The 16,175-nt window shown below is 40.5% G+C and overlaps 1 long non-coding RNA gene across 2 annotated transcripts in view; it reads right to left on the reverse strand.

Moving 5' to 3' along the window:
- Positions 1 to 9,204: 9,204 nt before the first annotated feature.
- LOC136831451 (uncharacterized) overlaps positions 9,205 to 16,175 on the reverse strand; it is a 132,277-nt gene continuing 125,306 nt past the window's right edge. For both annotated transcript variants that reach the window (XR_010850884.1, XR_010850883.1), the window contains exon 12: positions 9,205 to 9,333. This is a non-coding gene — a long non-coding RNA (uncharacterized lncRNA). The remainder of the gene's footprint in view (positions 9,334 to 16,175) is intronic.

Below are 16,175 nucleotides of genomic sequence, written 5' to 3' on the forward strand. Positions count from 1 at the left end.
GTGTCACCAGAGGTGCATGGTTCTCCATGGACACCTGTGTCACTAGAGATGCACGGGGCTACAGTATACTACTGTGTTGCCAATTATTGTCCTGAGAAATCATTTCCCTGGGCAGGTAAGGTTCTTCTGCCACTGCACAGAGTCCCATGGACTCCTGTGACACAGGTAAGGTCCTCCGGTCTACAGACCTGGGCCCAACTTTATGAGAGAGAGTGAATGCCCAATGTACAGGCACAGCCTCACCCCCCTGCACATTCTCACATGGGAACAGTGCCAGGGTCCCAGAAAGTGATGCAAACCTGCAGGCAACCTCACCTGGAGAAGAAATTCTGATGCTTAGTCTTCTTTGTCTGTAGAGGCCTTGGCCTACAGGAAGACCACAGCACTCAAGGAATGAGGTTCTGTCACACTTGAGTTTGTCGCAGAACTCGTAGCGAAGACTTTCAAGTCACGTTCTGTCCCATCTAGGAACTGGTTGGTAGTGATCGTAACAAGATACTACTGTGTCCAGTTAGAGTGCTATGGTACTACCTTCAGAGGACTTGGCATCTCAGGCCCGAGTGTCGACACTCTTCATTAATACTGGCTTGGCTAAGAAAGAGGTGTTGAAGAACAATTTTTTTCTAGCCTCGTGAGCCTATCAATGAGTGGATCCTATGCCCAACATGTAGCCAGGAGTTCGTTCCTAGTACCCCACAAGCAGGGTTGCCATTCGTACGATAATTATTGTACACGTACGATAAAACCGGGTCTGGTACGATGTACGATAGCAACTATAGGTATCGTACGCTTTTGTACGATAATTCTGTGCTTACCCCCTCAAAAAGAAAAAAAATCCATTGATGCCAAATATTTCCCCTCTATATCTTTCATGTTTGTAAAAGGACTTAAATACATTGATTCTGAAGTTGGATTGATGATGTTTCCTTAAACAGGGGAAATAGCGTCTACTACAAGTACGATCGACCAAGTATTGGTTGGTAATATTCGACTCTGAGTCAGGTTTGCTGTACGTCTACTGTACATGTTCTAACTCGTCCTAAACTCGGATGACATATTACATAACTGACAAGCAGTTCAAGTCGCAGCAAGGCAGTGACTGGTCTTCTTGCGTGACGGTCGGATACGATTTGGATTTATTGTGTAATTTGTTTCTCATTCTCCTCAATATGAGTGATGAAGAAGAAGGCGATATGGAAATGACACCACCCAAAAAAAAGGTAATGAAAGTGCACACTACATCACTAGGCGATTATTGTGCGTGACTCACTGAAGATTGTGAAGAAGTAAGTGTGTGTGATGTATAGCCTATTCATATTTTTTTTCAGGCTAGGCCTAAGCCAAGTTCAAGTACACATCGATCGCAGAAGTACAGAAAAGAATGGGAATCTCTTCCTGACTTTAAACCTTGGTTAAAGGGGGTCCCTGAAGATTTGCTTAAAGCTAGGTGCAAACTATGCAATGCAACTATGCTTGCAGAATTGACTGTTCTCAAAAACCATGCTAAAGGGAAAAACACAGATCATTTTTGAAACCAACTACCAGTCAGCCGTCAGTATCCTCACTGTTTGAGAAAGCAGTAAAGAAGCCATCAGATTCTGTATCCATAGCAGAAATTAAATTGTGTGGTTTCCTCAGAACATAATATACCATTTCAAGCGATGGATCACCTGACAGATCTCTTTGAAGGACATTTTTCAAGATTCAATCACTGCTAAGGCTATGCATGTAAAACGAACCAAAGCAACGGGAATTGTTAAGAATATAATTGGTATGTCATATAAGGAAAAGCTTGCACGAACATTGAAGGAAGTAAAGTTTAGCATACTTTGTGATGAGTCAACAGATGTCGGGTCGGTGAAATCATCATGTGTAGTAGTGAGGTTTTATGACAAAGATGCTGTAGCTGTCGATTGCAAGTTTTGGGAGTTGTATGATGTTTATGATGTAAAAGATCTAGAGGTTGTCCAGGAAGGTGCGACTGCAAAAAGGTTATTTGAGGGTTTAATGAAAACATTTAATCAATTTGAAATTCCAGTATCAAATATAATTGGATTTGCTTCCGATGGGTGTAATGTGATGATGGGGGCACACAACTCGGTTGCAAGTCGGTTTTGCCAACAGTGCCCTGGCATATTTATTATGAAATGTGTGTGTCACTCTGCACATCTCTGTGCAAGTGAAGCTTGCAAGGTACTACCTAGAAGGTGTGAAGATTTGGCAAGGGAAATTTTTAACCACTTTAAATGTAGCAGCAAGAGACAGTGTGAACTAGTGCAATTTCAGACGTTTCTTGAACTAAAACCTCATAAAATTTTGCACCCATCACAGACAAGATGGCTATCGTTAGCTAATGTTGTTAGTTGCATTTTAGAACAGTGGGAAGCCCTTAAATTGTATTTCAGTGTCATTTGGTTGTCTGAAAAAGTTGTATCAGCAGAGCTGATATTCAACAGCCTTCACAATCCTTTTATTAAAGTCTACTACCTTTTTCTGGAATGGGTTCTACCAAAATTCACTAAATTCAATGCATTTTTCCAGTCTGATAAAGTTGTGATTACAGTACTGCATGATAAAGTTTGTTTGCTTCATAAGGAATTGTTATTTTCGTTCATGCAGAGAGATTATGTAGTAAAGACTGATCTTGAGAGGGTTAATCCATCTAGGGAAGATAAATACCTTAAAGACACTGAAATGTATCTGGGGGTGGGAGTACGGAGTGAACTTGACAAGATAGACTCAAAAGAAAACAGGTTAGAATTGTCAGACTTTTATAAACGCTGTAAAGACTTCTTGAGGGTAGCGTGTATGGAAATCAAGAAAAGGTATGACTTTAGTGACAAGATAATCCCTCAGCTAGGTTGTTTCATTCCTGAAAATGCTATGTCTAATTCCTATAGGGAAGCAATCCCTTCATTGTATTCACTCATTGCGGAACTTCCTTTAATTGTGTCACCAGATGACAAATCACTTATACAAAGACTGGATGACCAATGGAGAATTCTCCCAGCATTTAAAGCTTCATTAACTTTTGATAGCAAATTGCCTCCTGATATATTTTGGACTGAAATATTGAAAAGAGAAGATGGTGATTTTTCTGATTTGGCAAATTTTGCTCTCTGTGCTCTTAGTTTACCTCACTCTAATGCTGAGTGCGAGAGGGTGGGTATTCAGCAAAATAAATTTGTATAAAACAAAAATTAGAAACAAGCTCAAAACAGATACCGTCAATGGTGCTTTTGCTGTCTTCTGAATGTATCAAAGAGCAGAAGTCTTGCATTAACTTTAAACCATCAGAAGACATGATTGCTCGTGTAAAAAGAGTTCAGTTTTATATCAAGATGTAAAAGATGATTCTGAAGTAGAGTAAGGCCTTCTCTTCATCTGCATACATTTTCTGTACTCATTTAAGCTGTTGTGGTACTAACCATTTGTGTACGTCAGTCAATTTTATAAGTTCTTTTTCAGTTACTATAATAATTTCTTGTATGTTTCAGGTTTTTTACTTTTCTTTTCATGAGGAAAAATTCCAAGTAATTCTTATTTTTTCATAAGTATTGAAATATATATGCTCTTTTTCTGAATAAATGTATAGAAACATCCATATGCAAATATTTATCCCTTATAATTTTGCAAAAGGAAAGTGTCATAATGTGAGAATGCAGAAGTGATATTAAGTAATAACCTAATTATCTAAAGTTCTAGTTCTTATTTATATCAGACAGAAACTACAATTTACAGATAAACTGTCAAATATTGCATTAGAAAAAAGTATTGGTGGAAGAACACTATTTTAAATGACAATGCAAAAACATGTGTGCCCATATTCTATTTACTCTATATGCTGAAACTGCACAAGAACAATTTCCTTTGGTATTCTCAAAACTAGATTAAGTATTAGTATTAGGTAAATGTACGATAATTAATTTCAAGAATCTGATATACTGTATTTGTACCATAATTTGGGTAGAAAAACGATAATTTTGAATCCAAGGTACGATAATATGGCCAGAAAAATCTGGCAACCCTGCCCACAATGATAGGGACATAAGTCCATCCCTCGTACTCCAGAAGAACCTGTCAGTTCTACACATATTAAGACAGAAAGTGGCTTAGGCTGTCCACTCATGTCTTTTTATCTTCAGGACGCTGCCCACAGGCGCTGGGGCACTTTTTCCCTGGGTCCTGTGGTGGCTGCTCAACAAGTTGTGTAACTCTCCCAGCTCCCATAGTGAGCAGTTTGCATCTTGCCTAAGATGTTCAGTGGCAAAGAGTGAATGTAAGTTGGGGGCTGGCGCCCTCCCTTATCTCTTTTATCTTTCCTCTCTTGCAGAGAAAGATGAGTAGCCGTCCGTCACATGCTGGTTGGGCGGGCCATGCAGAGCCTACATAATGGAGTACCTGGTCTATAATCTTAGATAGATTAATAGGCGCAAGTCCTCCCCTCGCAACCCTTGGTTATCTCTAGTTTTATTGTCTCTGACACTCTGGGTTCATCCATGCCTTTTTTGAAGCAATGCTGCTACACATACACATTAATTCGAAAGGTCCAGAAGTCTGACAGTTGAACACACAGTTGTTCACACTTTTGTTCAACATATCAGAGGCATGGTCTCCTTCCTTTGCTCTTACATGACCAGGAAGGAGCCCCAGGTGAAGCGAACTACCAATCAGTTCAGAAGCTTACTCAGAATCCTCCCACCAAGGAAGTAAGTCTTCCCATTGTAAAGACTGATGGTTTGTATACTTTATGGGAACAAATGACAGATTTTAAAAGTAATTAGTATTTTTCCTAACTACACAAACCTGAGGTCTTTTCAGTTAAATGTCCACCTCAAGCCATCCCTCATTTTGCTCCCTGGGTCAAAAGGCAAAGGTAATGCATACTGACTGGGTGGGCGGGACCCCCACCCATAGTCGGTAGTTAAATACATACTTGGCCACCTTATTTAAAGTTAAACTGCCTGTTTCCAGTTGTGCTAAAGTATATTCTTATTATAAATACCTCAGGTTTGTACAGTTAGGAAAAATATAAATTACTTTTAAAATTTGTAATTTTCAAATAACCAAAGGTGATTATACCCAAGTCTTGCTAGAAGAGAAGGGTAACATTCACAAGGCATACATTGCCCTCCAGGTGCCCTGTGTCAAGAGCAACTTCTTTTTACTGTCTCTTGTATGGATATACTTCTTGCAAAAGCTGGTCCAGTCATAGAAACTCAGTGATGAGGTCGTTGACTATTGGCAGATGAGCTAGGGAGTGGGGAACCACCACCCACTCACTTGACAATTGGTGTTACTTTTTTCTTCCTCCACTTAGGCATTCAAGAAGCTACTTTTTCCTGAAATAAGTCTCTGAAGTTTACTGTGAGTCCTAGATGCTGTAAGTTACAGTTTTTGTAGGCCTATCCCAGCCCCCAAGGAAGGTTATATTTGCTATACAGTAATCAGAACTGTTTGTGGCCTTTGAAAGAAGAGCATAAACTATACTTAGTTGAAATATTTAATAATCAAAAGCAAACGTATCATGAACTTCAAACAGAAATAAACAAATGTATCGTAACAACAAAAGTCACAAGAATTCAGTCCCATATTGGGAAGACTATGTTAGAAGAGTGAACGGACAAATGATAACTTGGATATTGTATATCCATTTGTTCCTACCCTCCCTCGGTCTTTATATAGGATTTAGCTTGCAAATGGTAGGGGGAAGCCCTGCCCACTTGTCAGCCTGCACTCCACTATAATTTCAGCCGTTTTTGTATGAAGACGTCTTCATGCACTCTCTGCCCAACTGCTGTTTGCTTTCTTTCTTTTTTTCTGTTTATGAAATACATGATTGGTTGTTGTTTGCTGATTGTATAATGATGCAAACCCTAATTTGCAACTGTCTTGGGAGAGGAAACCTTTAAATCTTAGGCACTGTCCAGGGAAGGGCAGGCCTTGCAATCATTTCCTCTCCTCCCTTGAAATAGACCCTCACACTTTATGTGTATCATGCCACAAGCATGATTATTATCAATCAAGTCCTTTTAACGAGTGTTGAGTCTGGCCTTCTGAACAGTGGGTGAAGTTTGCTTGGAAAAAGAAGCAAGCGAAGAAAGTTTCTCCAGTGTTATCGAAGTGCAAAACTCTGCCAGTGATACCGAAGATTCTCTGTGGTACCGTCTTGCCCTCGGCCAAACTTCTACCTGCTGTTGCCACTCCTAAGGGAGTGGTTTCCCTTTTGCTGTCTCCTACTGCTTCATCGGTGGAGAGCCTTCGGGTGAGGGAGGACGACCAGCTTGACTACTATCTGGCGGTCTCCTTCTGCTGTTGGGGGGAGAGTTGTCCTCAGAAGGGCTCTCCTCCTCGGTGTGAAAGGGGATTGCCTCTCCTAACCTGACTTTTGTTCCAGGTGCTGTGGAGCCCCAGGGACTTAGGGAGTTATGGCCCTCCCTAGGCCTCCCGGGAGAGCGGAATGTTTCTGGGTTGGTATATCACTTGAAGGCTTCCAAAGGCTCTCCCATAACTGCATCCACCGTAACCGTGACAACTTCCATGGCTATGGTATCCACTGGCTCAAGGGCCACCACTATGGCGCTAATAACACCTCACTTCCCTCCGGTAAAGTGCTCCCAGGTATTGCTTTCCACTTCATCTTTGCTTGGTAATGTTCTCATCTTTGCTTGGTAATGTCTTCCTCCACACCCTGCTGTTGAAGACCAGCCTTAGCCGGAAGAAGAAGTAGAAGAGGAATAGGAAGTCTTCGTCATCGTCTTCATCTTCATCTTCGTTGAGTGCTGTCACCTCCTCCCCTTCTACTTCCAAAGCTAGCAAGGGGAGGAAGGAGAAGGTTGCCTCACCTATCCGCAAGAAGTCCTGTAGGGTTTCTAGCAGCCAGCCTTCCCCCATGGAGAAGGCTGCCGGGTCTCTTGCTAGCATTACTCCCAGTACTATTGCTCCTGTTGCTGAGCGCATGGGAGCAACTGCTGCCCGGGGTTACATGGACCCCCAGTGCACTGGTACCGGTCCCAGGAATTCACCTTTCCAGGCCAGTAAGGGTCTTCGGTCTACAGACCCAAGCCCAACTGCCAGCATTGCCCAGTGAGAAAAAGTGAATAGATCTCTTCACAACCCAACACAACAGGTAGCTACCGGTGTTTTCTTCAATCATGCTGGACCCATGGGCAGTGATGGAGGATGCCTTCCAGCACCCATGGGACGATTTAGAGGCTTACGCCTTCCCACCTTTTTGTCTGATTCATTGGGTGATCAACAGGGTCATGATCACCCTGAATCTCAGAATGACACTGGTGGCTCCCATATGGCCACATGCTGAGTGGTATCCGGACCTGCTAGCTCTATTTTCTGAGATACTGAGAGAGATTTCCCATGGTATAACCTGCTGTGTCAGCTACTCATAGAGGGGTATCACCAGGAGGTGGAAGGTCTGGCACTTCACGCTTGGAGACTACCCAGTGTCCCTTGCAAGCAAGAGGCTTTTCTCGCTGCACAGCTATAGAGATGTCTGGATACCTTCATAGGTCCTCTGCGGCTGTGTACCAAGGGAAATGGGCGTCTTTTGTGGTTGGTGTCGCTGATGGGGTATCTCTCTAGTAGGGGTTATTCTTCAGCAGGTAGCGGACTTTCCAGTCTTTCTTCATCGAGAAAAGCTTCTCTCCATTTTATCCATAAAGGGCTATAGAGCTGCCCTTGGCCAAGTCCTTCACTTGAAGGGAGTAAATCTCTCTTCCTTGTGGGAGACCTCCATGCTTTTGTGAAGCTTCAAACAGTTTTGCCCGCCTAGGGAACTCAGGCCCCTTGAGTGGTATGTGACTCTCGTTTTAAGGAGCCTGACTCATGCACCTTATGAACTTTTATGAAATTCCTCAGACAGGGACCTGACCTTTAAGACTGCTTTCATGCTTGCCCTGGCATCGGCAAAGTGAGTAGGTGAGCTTCATGGCCTTTCCTTTGATGTTAAGCATTCTAGGAGATGGGGACCTGTTACGCTCGAGTTTTCCCAGAATTCGTAGTGAAGACTCAGAATCTGTCAGTCCCTGACTCCAGATTGAGTCCTTTTTGATCCCTGCCCAGGAGGACTGTGTTGGTGGTGAACGAGACGAGATGCTACAGTGGCTAGTTTGGGTGCTGTGGTACTATCTTAAGAGGACTTGGCATCCCAGCCATGGTGTCGATGACTCTTTGTTAGTGCTGGCTAGACCAAGAAAGAGGTGTCCAAGAACAACAATTTTTTTATGGCTCTGTGGGACAATCAAGCGGGCGTACTCTATGTCTGTAGAGGTAGATGGGGGTACAATCTGAGTGAGAGCTCATAAGGTTAGTGGCACTGGCTTGTCCCTCTCATTCCACAAGAACCCTTTGGTTCTACTGGTATTACTGGCGGGGATGTGGTCTTGGTAAGCACATTCACATCCATCTACCTTCGGGATGTTGCCCATAGGTCCTTGGACACATTTTCCTTGGATCCTGTGGTGGCTGCTCAACAAGTTGTGTAATTCACCTGGCTCCCCTAGAGGGTCAGGTAGCATCTCACCTAAGGTGAACAGTTAGCGAGAGAGAATGTGTATGAGTGACTGGCTTCCTCCCTTTCTTTTCTCATAGGACAGAGAGGCAGGTAGCAAGCCATCACATAGTGGACAGGCGTGTCATGCAGGTGAGTCTAGATAACTGAGTATCTTGTCTATAATCTATTTTAGAGTGTTAGCTGAAAGTCCTACCCCTCCCTTGACCATAAAACAAACCTGTTGGTTTTTGTTAACCTTTTATTGTCTCCAACACTATGGGTTCATCCAAGCCTTTTTATTAAAATAATGATACATGCTTGTTAATTCATGCCCAGAAGTCTGGCAGCTGAACATCCCATATGTTCAACATGTTAGAGGTACAGGACTCCTTCCTCTGCTCTTCAAGACCAGGAAGAGATTCCCGGGCTTGTAGAACCTCCAGTTGGTTCAGATTTACCCAACTCTACCCTCCAATGGGTAAGTCTCTTATGTATAGATAGAAGGTTTGTATTTGTGTAGGAACAAATAGCAAATTTTTAAGTAATTTGTATTTTTCCTAACATACAAACATTTATGGCCTACTGTATCCACCCCTCATTCTGGTACATTCCAGCTCGCGTCCGCAAGCAAAATCCTGTATAAAGGCTGAAGGTATTCATGTTAGGAAAAATACAAATTACTTTAAAATTTGCAATTTTTTCCTGAAACACGTCTCTGAAGTTTACCATGAGTCCTAGATGCCGTAAGTTAGTTTTCGTAGGCCTATCCCAGTTCCTAAGGAAGATCATCTTTACTAGACAGCAATCAGAACTGTTTATGACCTCTGAAAGAAGAGCATAAATTACACTAATTTAAAATAATAAATAATCAAAAGTCTAAAGTTGAAATAGTAAATAAACAAACGTATCGTAAAAACAGAAGATATATGCAGTCACAATGATTCAGTCCTGTATCAGCAGACTACAGTAGATGGGCAAATGGACAAGTGGTAACTTGGATTTTGTATATCAATATTACTGGTGTTTTCACTCTCCCCAAACAACCCTGATTTTAAATAATAATTATTAGCTGATGAAAGTAAAATTACGGTATGTTAAAAGGGTCTATAGTACTGCAATTTGGGCTTAATATGATTGATGGGTTTGCTATGAACAATATATCAAATAAACTTCAGTTTTATGTAAAGGTTTCTAATGAGTTTTGTCTTCTCATATTTCAGACTTCCTGTTGACCAACCCCATAGGAAGACAGGATTAAGTCTGTATGAGGAAGAAGATTTCAGACTTTCCGTTCCCAAACAAGAAGCGTTAGTTTATAATGTCAAGGTTTTGGAAGTGAATGTGTGTCCAGTGATGAATTTAAGTGCAATTTCCTGTGAGGTTTTAAATAGTTCCTAAAATAGGAAATATAAAATTCTAGATATCAGATTTGTACATCGGCGAAAGGAGAAATTGGAGAAAATAAAAAATAATAAGCACCAGTGATAGAACCAGTGAATAATAATAGAAGAAAGTGAAAAAAGTTGGTGTTTCCGTAAATAAAAAGTGACATCAAAGGACCAAAGGCTAAAATGAGCATCTTGGAATATTCGTTGAAAAGAGAGACTGAGGATCCAGTAGCGATGTCTCTTGTTAAGCATGGAAATGTAAGTTTAGCAGGCAGTGATGACCCAGCCAGCTATACCTCTTTTTCTTTGGATCCATTTAAGGAAATCAAGATGGAAATGAAGGCAGAAGTGGAGGTGTGTTACGAGTCTGATGACAATGCGAAACATCTCTCAGGATTTTATGTCAGTGATTGGAGACAAAGACGATTCACCGCCCATCAGAAAGGAAGTCGATAAGGAGAAGCCCTTTGTGTGCCGGAAATGTGGGAAAGCCTTTTCCATGAAGACCCACCTGGAACGACATTTCTGGAGCCATACTGAGGAGAGACCGTATGCTTGTGGTGAGTTTCAGAAGGCATTCTCCCAGAAGTCCAGTCTCAAAGAACACATGAAGACCCACAATGGGGAGAGGCCATACACTTGTGACACAACTGGGGGAAGTCGTTCTTCAGGAAGTAACATCTCAAGATCCACACAAGGAACCACATGGGGTAGTGGCCCCTTCGTGTGCAGGGAATGTGGGAAACCTTTTCCTATAGGAGCGACCTGGAACAACATTTCTGGATCCATACCGGGGAGAGGCTGTACGCCTGTGTCAAGTGTGGAAATGCCTTCTCCAGGAAGAACAGCCTTAAGAGACATGCAACAACCCACAATGGAGAGGGGCCACACAACATGTGATGACTATGGGAAGTTGTTCTCCAAAAAGTCACAGCTCAAGATCCACATAAGGATCCACACAGGGGAGAGGCCATATGCCTGCAGGGACTGTGGGAATTCACATCTCAAGATCCACATAAGGAACCACATGGGGGAGTGGCCCTTCATGTTCAGGGAATGTGGGAAAGCCTATTCCTATAGGAGCCACCTGGAACGACATTTTCAGATCCATACCAGGGGAGGCCATACACCTGTGGCAAGTGTGGAAAGGCCTTCTCCAGGAAGTGCAGCCTCAAGAAACATGCAATGACCAACAATGGGGAGGGGCAGTTCACGTATGATGACTGTGGGAAATCATTCTCCAAAAAGTCGCAGCTCAAGATCCACATGAGGATCCACACGGGGGAGAGGCCATATGCCTGCAGGGATTGCAGGAAGTTGTTCTCCCAGAAGTCACATCAAGAACCACACGAGGATCCACACAGGGGAAAGGCCGTATGCCTGCAGTGAGTGTGGGAAGTCGTTCTCAAGGAAGGAGGCGTTCGATCGGCACATGAGGAGTCATTACACTGATTGCAAGCTGTCTCCCGATGCTTCTTTGACCAGAGTCACTGATTGTGGCTGTACGATCCATCTTATTTGTTTTGTACTTACAAATTTTACCTCTGTAGGCTAATTAATTATTTAGTTATTGAATTTACAACTCAATAAATTGTTTTTCTAATAATGCTTGTATTTAAATATCCCATCCAATATGAAAATTTACTTAGTAGCTCTCTGAAGCCATCCTCAAAATCTGATTCAATTCCATCCACAACTTCTTTCTCGGGATAAGGTATAATAAAGAATTTGTTAATGAAGATATGAGGCTGAATTTGATGAGGAAGAGAATTAAACTAGCTGACAGGGACTTTGTCTTATCCAAAGACGATTTGTGTATAATTGTTCAGCCAACGGAAACAAGAACTGGAATGTTTTGAACGACTGTCGCTGAACAGATTCATACATCCGGCAAACTGACCAAGAGTACCAGAAAAACATGTAAGGAATATGGCAATACCTTAACATATGAATATATATAATATTTATTTGAGTTCCTGTTGAATAATCATTAGGAAACTGAAACATACTGTTATTTGAGTTACTGCTGAATAACCATCGTGAAACTGCTACATTACGTTATTTGGATTTCTGTTGAATAACCATCACAAAACTGCAACATACCCTCATATGAGATCTGTTGAGTAATCACCACGAAACTGCAGCATACTGTTATTTGACTTTTGTTTGAGTTCCTGCTGAATAATCATCATGCTTTAGCAAATTACTGTTACTTGAGTTCCAGTTGAATAATCACCAAGAATTTGCAACATACTGTTATTTGAGTTCTGTTGAATAATCATCACAAAACTGCAACATACTCTTGTTAAATAGTCGTCATTATATCATCATGAAACTACAACATATCATTATTTGAGTTGTAGAACAATCATCATGAATTTGCAACATATTTTTTCTGATTTCTGTTGAATAATCATCACGAAACTGCAGCATACTGTTATTTGAGTTCATATTGAATAATCATTATGAATTTGGAACATACTGTTATTTGAGTTCCTGTTGAATAATCTTAACAAAATAGCAACATACTGTTATTTGATTTCCTGTTGAATAGTCATCACAAAACTGCAACATACTGTTATTTGAGTTCTTGTTGAATAATCACGAATTTTTAACATGCTGTTATTTGAGTTCTTGTTGAATAATCATCACGAATTTGCAATGTACTGATTTTTGAGTTCCTGTTGAATAATAAAGAATTTACAACATGCTGTTATTTGAGTTATTGTTGAATAATCATAAAAATTTGCAACATACTACCATATGAGTTATGTTGAATATTCATCACAAAACTGCAACATGATGTTATCTGAGTTCCTGTTGAATAATCAAGAATGTGTAACATACTGTTATTTGAGTTTTGTTGAATAATGATCATGAATTTGCAACATACAGTTTCTGAGTTGTTGAATAATCATCACGAAACTACAACAGTTTGCAACATACTGTCATTTAGTTCTTGTTGAGTAATCATTACGAATTTGCAGTATTCTGTTCTTTGAGTTTTGTTGAATAACCATCACGAAACTGCAGCATACTATTATTTGAGTTCCTGTTCAATAATCACGAATTTGCAGCATACTGTTATTTGAATTCTTTTTGAGTAATCGTTACAAATTTGCAACATATTGTTATTTGACTTTTGCAACATACTGGTTTTTGAGTTTCTGTTGAATAATCATCAGGAATTTGGAACATACTGTTATTTTATTTCCTGTTGAATAATCATCCCACATTTTTTCGCACTTTTTCTTTCGACCATCGCACTGAGCGTTTGAGGATCAGAAATGCAGGTTCGCAGCTGACCCCTATCCTCTAATTTTTTGTATTTTGTTTTGTCTGACAGGGCTTTGAAAGATACCATAGGAGATGCTGTGGTGAAAAGGATGAAGTGGATGAATTTCATTTTATTGAAAAAAAGAGAAAAAAGCATTGGAAAAAACTGCACACCACAGCTGAAGAAAGTACTAATACTCGTAGTTATGATGGTGGAAATTCACTACTCAATAAGAAGCAGAGAATATGTAATAATGAACGTGTGTTGAATAATCCTCAGGCGCATTCGGCTGTGGATCCAATTTTCGGCCATCGGAAACGTTTGTATTTCCCCAACTTACTTGACATGGATAATCACAACAAAATGCAGTGGACGGTAAGGTTTCGTAAGAAATTTACAGGGTCTGAGGTCTTATTTAAGGAATACCAATTTTGAAAATGTTGTTCTAGGTAAACCAAGGGATGACGAAAAATACGCCACGGCGGTTGTGTTTGAACACCCATTGTGTCTAGATCCAGAAGCTGTGCGTTTTGATGACCGAGTTGTTTGGCCCAAACAACTCGGTGGCCAAACTAGTGTGAAGCCACAGGTGATCGCGCTCATAAGAGGAGAAATTCCAGAGAGATTATTTGTTCCCTGTATTGGGTATAGAAAGGTATCCATAAATAAGGAAAATCCTCGATTGAGTTTCAAATGCAGCAGATGGGGTCATTTGGCATTTAAATGTGACAACAGCTCTAGTTGTAGGTACCTGCAGCAAAATTCGTAATTCAAAAGAATGTTTAGTAAAAATAAAGGCGAATGTTAAGATTGTTCAGGAGTGCTGTAATTGTGGTGGCGACCACCGTACAAATTCATGGCTTTGTAAAAAGAGGCCAGTCATAGAAGGCAAAGACCATGAACTCGGTGCAGCAGCCATCAAGGAGCCGGGAGTGAATGTTGATATTAGACCAAGTAATATATATATATATATATATATATATATATATATATATATATATATATATATATATATATATATATATATATATATTTTTACGTTTTTCCGTGGGTTTAGTTGTATGCTCTGTGAGACAGGTAGCAACAATTTAAGGTAATTTAGCCTTGTGATTCTGACTTGATAAAAACGTAAAAAGAGGAAAACAAAGGAGAATTTCCTATGAGCATAGGGCTCAGTTACTGAGGAAATATTATGTAAAACACGTGGGTACATTTAAAGGAGTGTATTTACATAAATGACATCAGTAATGGAAAGAGGAACTCAAGTAGATTACTATCCTGAAGGGGATTTCCTATGGATTGAATAAAACTGGGGATTCCAGACACAGTCCGAGAAGCTTCCACGAAACAGGTCCCTCTGAAATGAGAGATATGCACATTATATAGTAATGAAATAGACAAAGAATGATGAATTGAAGCTGCACTGAGGGTGCCAAAGTAGTAATAAAGACTTAATACTGCCGATGCAAGAGGCGCATGGACATTAGACAAGGGTGATTTCTGGCTTTCTCTTTAAGCAAATATTATGAGACAAAGCATGACTGAAATGGGGCTCTTCCGGGCACTTTACCTTAGCAGATTTTCCGAGGGCGCGTGAAGGCGGTCCGTGGATGACTTGCATTTCCGAGGGCGAGTTTCTTCCACGTGGTGGGATGCAAGGGCTTCCGTAAAGGGGCAAGGCGATGGGGACTCCTCGAAACTCCAAACAATGGCGTGTGGGCTCGAGGCAGGCCAACGGTGGAGCGAACACTTCGGAATGCGGTCGAGGGGCACGAGGAAACGTATACTTTGGAAAGGGCCACGTGGTTGGGATGCAAGGGGCATCGATGGGGCCAGGTGTTGGGGACGTCTTCATTCCATATCTTCCAGCCCGCGTGTGTGTCGAGACCTCGTGGGCTTTTTGCTTTTTATCCCTCCTATGGGGCAGGGGTGCGCCAACACAGATGTTTTGACTCATTGCACCTGCTGCCCGCAGGGGAGGTTTTTGGGCCTGTAGGAGAGACACCTGGCCAGATTACTTTTTGGCTCGAAGGAAAGATCTTTATCAAAAATGGGAGCTAATCTTTTAAACCCTTGTTTTTAAGTCGATAGACAGATGGTCTATCGATCGGAGGGCAGTAAATGAAACACAACAGAACAACCAACAAACACAAAGGAGGGGGAGGCTTTGTTAGAGAATTCTTGATAATCATAATAATATATATATATATATATATTATATAAATTATATATATATATATATATATATATATATATATATATATATATATATATATTATATATATATATATATATATATATATATATATAAAGTAGAACGATCTTCTTACCATCGAGAAGGAATAAGTTCGAATCATGGCGAGGGTGACTAATTGAGAAGCGTTTCTCGTAGGTGATAAACTCTGATTGTTCACAGCTGGAGTGAGCTAAGGCTTGGGGCTAGCAGCCTCATCCCGGAGGACTTTCCGGGAACTAGGTGGATATCATCTTACTATGCTATCCAAGGGAAAAAGTGCGTAATTACATCATTATTATGTACGATATGTTTATGTGCGTAATTAAAGAGTCACTGACTTCTCGAAATATTTTCTTCAAAAAAGAATTGTAAAATAGTTGATTGAACAAAAAATACCCAAAAGTCATTATTTAGAAAAACAAGCAGTGCGAGTAAATGTTGTCTAGACCTTCAAAGTCTCTGGTTAGAGAGAAAGAGATCATTTTTCTTGGATAATGGGAAAAATGAAAAGAAAAATCATAAGAAATCGTTGTAAACTAGGGAAGACAGAAAAATGACAAATATAGAAAGGATATTTGAGTTGCATGAGAGAGAAGATAGAGAGAGAGAGAGAGAGAGATTTGAGAGAGAGAGAGAGAGAGAGAGAGAGAGAGAGATAAAGATATAAAGCAATAAATAGCAACAAAGGGACAGATTATATATATATATATATATATATATATATATATATATATATATATATATATATATATATATATATATATA

The sequence above is a fragment of the Macrobrachium rosenbergii genome, chromosome 48 (assembly GCF_040412425.1).
Source record: "Macrobrachium rosenbergii isolate ZJJX-2024 chromosome 48, ASM4041242v1, whole genome shotgun sequence".
In the NCBI taxonomy this organism is placed as follows: domain Eukaryota; kingdom Metazoa; phylum Arthropoda; class Malacostraca; order Decapoda; family Palaemonidae; genus Macrobrachium; species Macrobrachium rosenbergii.